Below are 8,158 nucleotides of genomic sequence, written 5' to 3'. Positions count from 1 at the left end.
ATTTCTCTACATTGTCAATGCTTTTTAACAGCAAACTCCAAGACTAATTAATTGCCTATTTGATCAAATTTTTGGGAGGCTAAAAGTGCTCTTTTTTTTCTTTCAAAAAGTTCTTATTTAAAAAAATGAGGTGTTTGGCGAAGGCTTTTGGGTTAAAAATAAGTGTTTTAACGAATGTCAAGCTTTTCGGAAAATTTAAAAAAATAGTTTTTCCCCAAAACACTTTTAAAAGCTTAGCTAAACATTAATTGCTATTCAAAATTATTTTTTTAATTAATTGCCAAAGCACAAACTACTTCTCACCAAAAGTCCTTTTCTTAAGAGCACTTTTAGCAAAATTATTTTTCAAAATAAACTAATTTTAGAAGTTTGGTCAAGACATACCTAAAGGGGGGAACTAAGCCAAGTTTAGAGTGTTTTTAGGAATTCCGTTTTTTTTTTTTTTTTTTTTTTTTTTTTTTTTTTTTAAATTTTTATTGAAAAAACGTACTATAGGCTATTTGGTAATTGGGATTAAAGAAATCCTCAAATTAAAAACGTGAGAAAGCTGAAAGAAATTCGAAAAATTTTCTTCAATTGTCTGCTCGCTGGTCATGCCTGTCACCGTAAGTTCCCTTCTCTCTCCATTTCTTTTTTTTTCCTCAAAATTAGAAAGTTGCTATCTGTTCGTACGAAATAATATATAATCTAGGAAGAAATATTTGTTTGTCAGTATATATAAACTACTAGGAAGAAATGTTTACCTATCAATGTATTATGTACTGTAAGAGTTAACCTTTCCCAAATTTCCATAAATTAGAATTATATTTATTTGAATCAAGTAAACGAGTTAAGTTGGTGTAAGTTTGTAACCTGCTTCTATCCTTTCATTTTTTAAGGGAAGGTTCAAATTAAGGGAAAAAGAAGAAAAGTGTAATACAAAATCATCAAATATTTGCATCTTTTGAATAAATAAACTTGCTCCAAGCTAAACAACAGTTTAATTGAACTAATTTTTTTTATGACAAGGACCGGCAGCCGCTACCCTTCGGCGCCCACAGCTCATGTGCAATACCGCAAACCACATAGGAGAGAACCTGCACCAGGCAAGCCCGTGCCCACGAGCTCGATCAGAAAGCAAATTCCTGCTATCATAATTCCTGCTATCATAGGCAGAGGTTTTCGAACCCGAAAACTCCATTGTAAATGCATGCTCACAACCAATCGACTACCCTTAGGGTAAATTGACTAATTTCCATAAAAAAAAAATTAGATGGTTAATTTCTTGATCTAACAGAGATATCCATCATCTCTTTAGGTACTGAATGCAACTTATGAGCACCAAGCTAAGGAATCCACGTTTAATTAGGTACAAAATATAGATTCTTGGTCTTTCCTAGTTAACTCGTTAAGTATTAACATTATTACCTTTATTTGTAGTTATATTAACAGAATACAGATTCTTAGTTATATGTATTCACTTTTAGAAGTGAATACATATTCTTGATCGTGTGAAGTGCTTTACATCAAACTTCACTTGTGTTTCTTTGCGTGCATATGACTATGAGATTGTTGTTCTAACTAAACTTTTATTAGTATATTGAAGAAGTATTTTTCTAAAGTACCAAAATCAAGTTTGGCCTCTCGTAATCAGTGGCGAAGCCAGGATTTTAACAAAGGGGATTCAAAAATATAAAGAAGCAGACAAATGAATAAGTCAAGGGGGTTCAACATCTACTATATATACATAAAAAATAATTTTCACCTTGTATATACAAAGGTAATTTTTTTTTCGGAGTTCTGATGAACCCCCTTGGCCTCATCGTTCCGCCCTAAGCGTAATCAACCGAACCGCGCCTTTTAAAACACTGAAAGAAAGTCTATCAAACAAAACATGTTTTGCTCCTCGCTTCCGAGATTAAGCCTTTTTTAAGCACGCCTTTGACAACACTAGCATAAAGTTGTAAAAGTGTAGAGGGAATTGAATCAGTTTCATACTTTGAGTTTTCAATAGGTAGAGCCGCAATTTGCTCATCTTGCTAACACGCCCTTCTGAGGTGTAAATGTTGCAAACTCATTCTATCTTTTAATTTTGAGAATGTATGATTGCTTTTCTCTAAATTTGGGTTTTCATTCTTTTGTAGGACGGCCAAGTTGGAGACGGTAGTATACTGGTGCTTGCCGAGGATGTTATGGTACCAGTTAGTGTGGTATACACTGCAATCAGTGTCTTAAAGAAAGAGGGAGCTGAGAAGTTGGGACCCTATGATTGTTACTCAAGCTTCAACCCAGAGTAAATTCTCTCCCTTATGTCCGCTGAACTGATACTTCTCTAGTCTGCTTATGCTGTGACCATGTGTGACTTGTTTTGCTTACTGTGTCAATATTCTGCCCGCTTTACTGTCAGCAGTCGGATTTTTATCTCTTCATTTTTGGGATGTGCTAATATACATGATGATACTGTTTGCTAGTCTATATGGTTTTTTGACGTTCTTGTCTTCTTCCTTCTTAAGTTCGTTGTTATGTTTATACCTATCAAAGAAAAAGTTTGTTGCTATGGCTATATGCCTATATCTATCAAAAAGAAAGACTGCTGCAATGCCTTTTTTAGGTTTCATTTGCGGAAGAGTTTTATTTAAAAATCTGTGTTTGGTCTTAGTTGATTAAATAGACAAGGTCAGAATATTTTATGAAGTGGGCTAGGCTGATTGGGCAGTGGTGAAAACTGTAGACTACTAAATAGACACTATTAAAGGGTAATTTAGCAAACATTGTTTCCAAATTTTCAATAGCATAATGATAAATAAGCCTTCAATCATCTTCTCGACTCTCAAGTGGTTGGCTGGCCTGTTGTCCCTCCAGTACATCAAAGGACTAGCAGTGTTTGCTTTAGGCACGCTTATGCCCTGAAGCGAAGTAAAGCTCAGGTAGAGCGCTTCACTTATCTCAGATGGTGCTGTAGTGGAGGCAACGAGGACATGTGTCTGTTGTCCAGGGGCTCTCTCTTTAAGAGGATAGCAGTAAACATTAGGATAGTGGTAAAGTGATATATTAATTGCTACGAAATGTTATGATTTCTAACTTTTTTTTTTTTTTGTGATTAGGAGTAAGAGATTATAGATTTAGTTCCTTATCAAAAGAAAAAAAGGTAGGAAATTATTCACCAGGAAGGAAATATTTTGTTTATATCTTAATAAAAAGATTTAAACTGTTTTTGAACTTGATTGATAAATTTTTACTTCATATTTTGGTTAATTCAAGTTTTTTTCAAAGCTTTGGTCCAAATAATTAAAGTTTGTTTCTATATTATTTTACTTCTTGTATTATATTCACATACATATCTTTGGTGTTTCTTGTATTTGCTAAAAGCCTGTGCTTTAATTGGGTCTGTGCTCAAAGCCCTAGGGATCGTGATGCTTTTTTTTCAGGCTTTTGGTTCTTGGCAAGTCTGAGGACTAGTGTTTGAGTTGTGTGTGATCTCATGAGCAACCTGGTACACTAGAATGGAGTGTAGAGCCAATTATTGAGAAATCCTTTTGTCCAGAGACTGATTAGAATGTCAGAGTTGCGATATAAGAATTGTGTGTTTTTATATGACGTAAATTCTTTTCTTCGTGTGGATCAAATGTCTGAATCTTTTTTTGAGAAGTAAATGACAGTGGATCAAGTATCCGAACTGAGGGGGAAATATCAATTATCTGGCTCCAAAATCCCAATGATAGCAATTTAAAGCATTTGGGAAATTCTGGTGGGCAGTTTTTGGAGATAAAGAGGGGACTTAAGGAAGCTGTTTGAATAATTGGAAGAGAAAATTGTGTGGACAGAAGGACTTTGCAAGAATGGAGAAGGAACTAAAGATGTTGCAGTCCAATTTAAATGAAAAAAGATATAGAGTGGGTACTTTTATGGTTTTCTGGTTTGTATTTTCTAGAATTAATTGTACAACGGCTACAGCCCTTGAATGCCTCATGTAATAGGTTACTAACGCAGAAACAGAAGAAAATAGCTCTTCTTCACTGTACTTATGTATAAAAGTATGAGCTCGGTATGTAAGATAGAGGAGGGGGGTGTGTGGAGAAATTGGTTAGGTAAGAGAGGGACCTTGTGTCCTTCCTATTCTTCTTTTTCCTTTTTTGCGCCAACTCTACTTAAGAGCCCGTTTGGATTGGCTTATAAGTTGGTCAAACCAGTTTATAAGCCATTTTTAACTTATTTGAGTGTTTGGCAAAAATAGAAAACAGCTTAAATTAAGTTAAAAAATGCTTAAAATAAGCCAAAACCAAAAAGTTGCTCAACCCCAACCTATTTTTTTTTTTTTTGGCTTAAAAGTCATTTTGGTTTGACCAACAACTTTATCCTTTTATCCCTTATATTTTCTATTAATTCCAATACTACCCTTACTTCTAAAAACCCTTTAAGCACTTTTATCCAAACACATAACTGCTTATTTATAAAATAACTTTCAGCACTTAAAAGTACTTTAAGCACTTATGCTTAAAAGCCATTTTTTTTCCAGCTAATCCAAACAGGCTCTAAGTATCTTCTACCTCTGTTTGATGTGCTTGCCCCTTGGCTAGACGCCCATCATAATGTACTCTTTTTACTGCTGTTAACATCTAGTTATTACAGGTCTGACATCAGCGGAGTTTGCATCTACGGATTTTGTTGCTCTCATCTGTAGGTCCCTAGAGTTTCCTAGTGATAAATTATGTGCGGACATCTCAAGAGTGTTGAAGCCAGGTGGAACAGTCCTACTTAGCCTAAGTTCTCAATCAGTCTCGAAGGTGAGTGAATTGTCACTTTATGCATAGTTCTTACGTGAAGAATTTTTATGGGGTGTGAATTGTCCTTTGCATCTGAATTGCAGGCAAACTTCACCCATGAGCGAAATTTATTATTGGCTGGATTATCTGATGCACAGTCATCTGAAACTGGCCACTCTATCGTGGTTAGTATATCTTCCACGTGCCTTGTATTTTGCTTATTGTCTTCCTCCGCGTCATCCCCACTTCAATATTACTTTACCTTTTATCATTTCAGATTCGGATACCTCCTATTTTTTTTTTCATAAATAAAGTTGTCGTAAGATTCTTAATTGCTATTTCATGGCATTAACGTTATTCCTGGCTTTATTGTTATTGTTGTGAAAATAATGCTACTCTAGCCTCTAGGCACTGATGGTACAGTTTTGATGTTTATGCAGTTTTCAACTGCAACCCAAGCATTGAAGTTAGTCTATTAGGCTTGGTTAAATATTCTATGCTGGTGTCATAGGGATATGGGTGAAATTTATAGAATCCCTATTATTACAAAACCTTCACTTGTTGTAAATGATAAATTGAGCAGTTGAATCGAATCAAATGGGTGCAAATGAAGTGGAATGGATATAGAGGATTCACAAAGCCGACCCCGATTAGCTTGGGATAGGGACATGGATGTTGTTGTAAAAAAGCCCTGAAGTTATTGGTCTTGACCTAAGTTACTCGGACTCTTCGAAAGTGTTGCCGCACCCATGTCAGATCCTCCACAAATACACTACTTTTGAAGGATCCGACACGCACCCGACAACATTTTAGGTGAGTCCAAGTAACTTAGGTCTTGACTTAAAAAAGTCGTGTGGCTAATTTAATCTGTGAACAGACCACAGCAAAGAAACCTTCATGGAAGGTTGGCTTATCCTTTTCTATCAAGAAAGTCACAAAATGTTTACCGAAAGTTCAGATCGATGATGATTCAGATCTCATTGATGAGGATAGCCTTCTCAATGAAGAAGATCTGAAGAAATCACAATTGCCAAGTGGTAAGATAAGTGCACTAAGGTTGTTTACCTCTGACATTATTGATTTTTCAGTATTAAACTCAGTATGTTGCACATTTGCCGGTGCAGTTGGTGAACTTTGAAAAACAAGGAAAGCATGCAAAAATTGTACGTGCGGACGGGCTGAAGCTGAGACAAAAGTGCAACTTGGACCAACTGCTGAACAACTGAACAATCCTCAGTCTGCATGTGGCAGCGTATGGTTTCTATTATATCAATTTGCGTCATATATAGTAGGTTACTCTTGTCGTCCAAAATTACTTGGCATAATTTTCTTTCTCCCCAAACACTTCATTCTTTGAATGGGGAAGTTTCTCTTTCCATGGAATCAAATGATGTTGACTTGTTGCAATTCTATAAAACTAATGTAGTAATCATTCTTTAATTGGTGGGAAAAATTCCTCGTATATAAGTGGTATAGAAAAGAAAGATAACACATGGTTTTCCAAAATAAAATAAAAAATGCAGAGTCTTTTTTTATCTGGGACCTCATGACTGGTTGCCTTTCACTGTCGCAATTTTGTTATAAGAGCTTTTCAACTACCTACTTTGTTTCTTCACCTTCTAAATTATTGTCATTTTATAGTATCTCTGGATTTCTAGTAACTTTTGGATAGGCTTGTAAGCGTAATACATTTATCAGTTGTCAAACTAGTAGATCTATTTGAGAAGCAGAGGATACTACATTTTCTAGGACTGAGTACTCTTGTCGAGTAGTTTGCAGATAAATTGAGAAACTAGCGCACGTTGATTGTCATTATTGCGAAATTTGTTTCATTTGGTAGTTGATTGATGTTTATAGTGATTAGCAGGCAGCTGAACAATGGTCGATTTCTTTCTTGACCGCTACCTTTCTTGATCTGCTTCTGAGTTTTGCAATTGGTTTTCTTTTTGATTATTTATTTTGAGGACATTTATTTGATTTCTGCAGTGTGGTCTAGGTGATGCTTTCGTTGCAGTACATGCCCTTATAAGGGTCTCCCTCCATTCAAACTTGGTGAAAAGGTACGTGTCAAGCACAAGCTATTTTTGAGGTTGCGCTATTCATGAATATCCATTAATATGTATATTGCTTACCAGAGGAAATGATTGCAGTATACATGAAAGCAACGATTACTAATATTTTATAGCAATGACGTTAGTGTTCATTGTGAACAGTTTACCAAAATTTGATTGTGTTGGATATACAAGAGGAATGGAGCGGGAAAATAAAATAAAAATGGCACTTGATGAAGTGCTTCACTGAGGATGATTCTTTGGGAGCACTAATCTTTGGTTGATTTCATTATTTTGTTGTTGTTTGCATTGTGATGGGCGAAACTCTGACACTACTCTCTCTCCTTTGGCAGGTAACGCTTTCAGGGAACTTTCTTGACGCTGACATCTAAGTTCAGATAATAACTGTCAATATCCAATTGCAGAAACCGCTATACTTAGGTCAAAAATTTGTTAGTTCCTTCTCTTTTGTGACATAATTGAATATGTAAGATGTACTCTTGTCGAAGGGAGGGAAACAGCAGTGTTCTGTGAACTGCTGTTTGATCGTTAAGAGTTGATAGAAAAGATGTGGATTTACATGGCAGAATGCAAAGGGTTGAAATGTGCTTTGAGACCAAGTGTGTCAAACAATTAAGTTTTTATTGTTATTCCTATTGGAAGGAAGATGTGATTTTTTTCTCCTTACATTACTCATTATATTGAGAACAATGCAGCATCTAAGTCTGAGGAGAAGATTGTTTATACGAGAAAGAAAGGGATTTCTTTTTCCCATTATGGATTTCTTTAAGAGGTTTTTAAAGCATTGGATTCATCGACTCATTTCTTCAATAAAGTATCGTATGTGATATTAGTCGTATTGAATTCTAATTTGAGTACTTGTCGAACTTGGTACATATATAGTTAAGAATGTGAATTTGTGCTGTTCTTTGATTGAACTAATATCATCTGCTTATGTTGTCAGTTGTGAGTAATACCAGTTAGAATTATAATGTGTGTCATTATGAAGAATTCTGAAACCTTTTTATCAGCTTTGAGCAAGATAGAACGTAGAACTCCTTGTCACTGGTTGACGTGAAATCCTATGCAATATTAACTTAATTCATTGGACAATGCTGTTGCCTGAATTTATTTAAGAAGAAGAATAACCTTTTGGTTAACATGTAACTATGATAATATTTATCTTTCTCCTTTTTTTATTCTGTCTCCTGATCTGTGAAAGGCATTTACCGAAAAAAGGAAAATCATATAAGTGCAAATGGCTGGAAAAGTCTTTTCTCATATTTCTTGGCAGTGTGCGTTTGAGGATCTTTAAATTTCCTTTTATTTCAAAATCAAACACGTAAACACCACCCTAAATTTTTG

The 8,158-nt window shown here is 35.1% G+C and overlaps 1 pseudogene; it reads left to right on the top strand.

The window, feature by feature from the left end:
• Positions 1-489: 489 nt before the first annotated feature.
• LOC132030058 (anamorsin homolog) lies at positions 490-7,539 on the top strand (annotated as a pseudogene).
• The last annotated feature ends 619 nt before the right edge of the window (positions 7,540-8,158 follow it).

This window comes from Lycium ferocissimum, chromosome 9 (assembly GCF_029784015.1).
Source record: "Lycium ferocissimum isolate CSIRO_LF1 chromosome 9, AGI_CSIRO_Lferr_CH_V1, whole genome shotgun sequence".
NCBI classification, from domain to species: Eukaryota; Viridiplantae; Streptophyta; class Magnoliopsida; order Solanales; family Solanaceae; genus Lycium; species Lycium ferocissimum.
The sequence above is the reverse complement of the archived record's forward strand: the minus strand, read 5'-3'. Positions and strand labels throughout refer to the sequence as shown.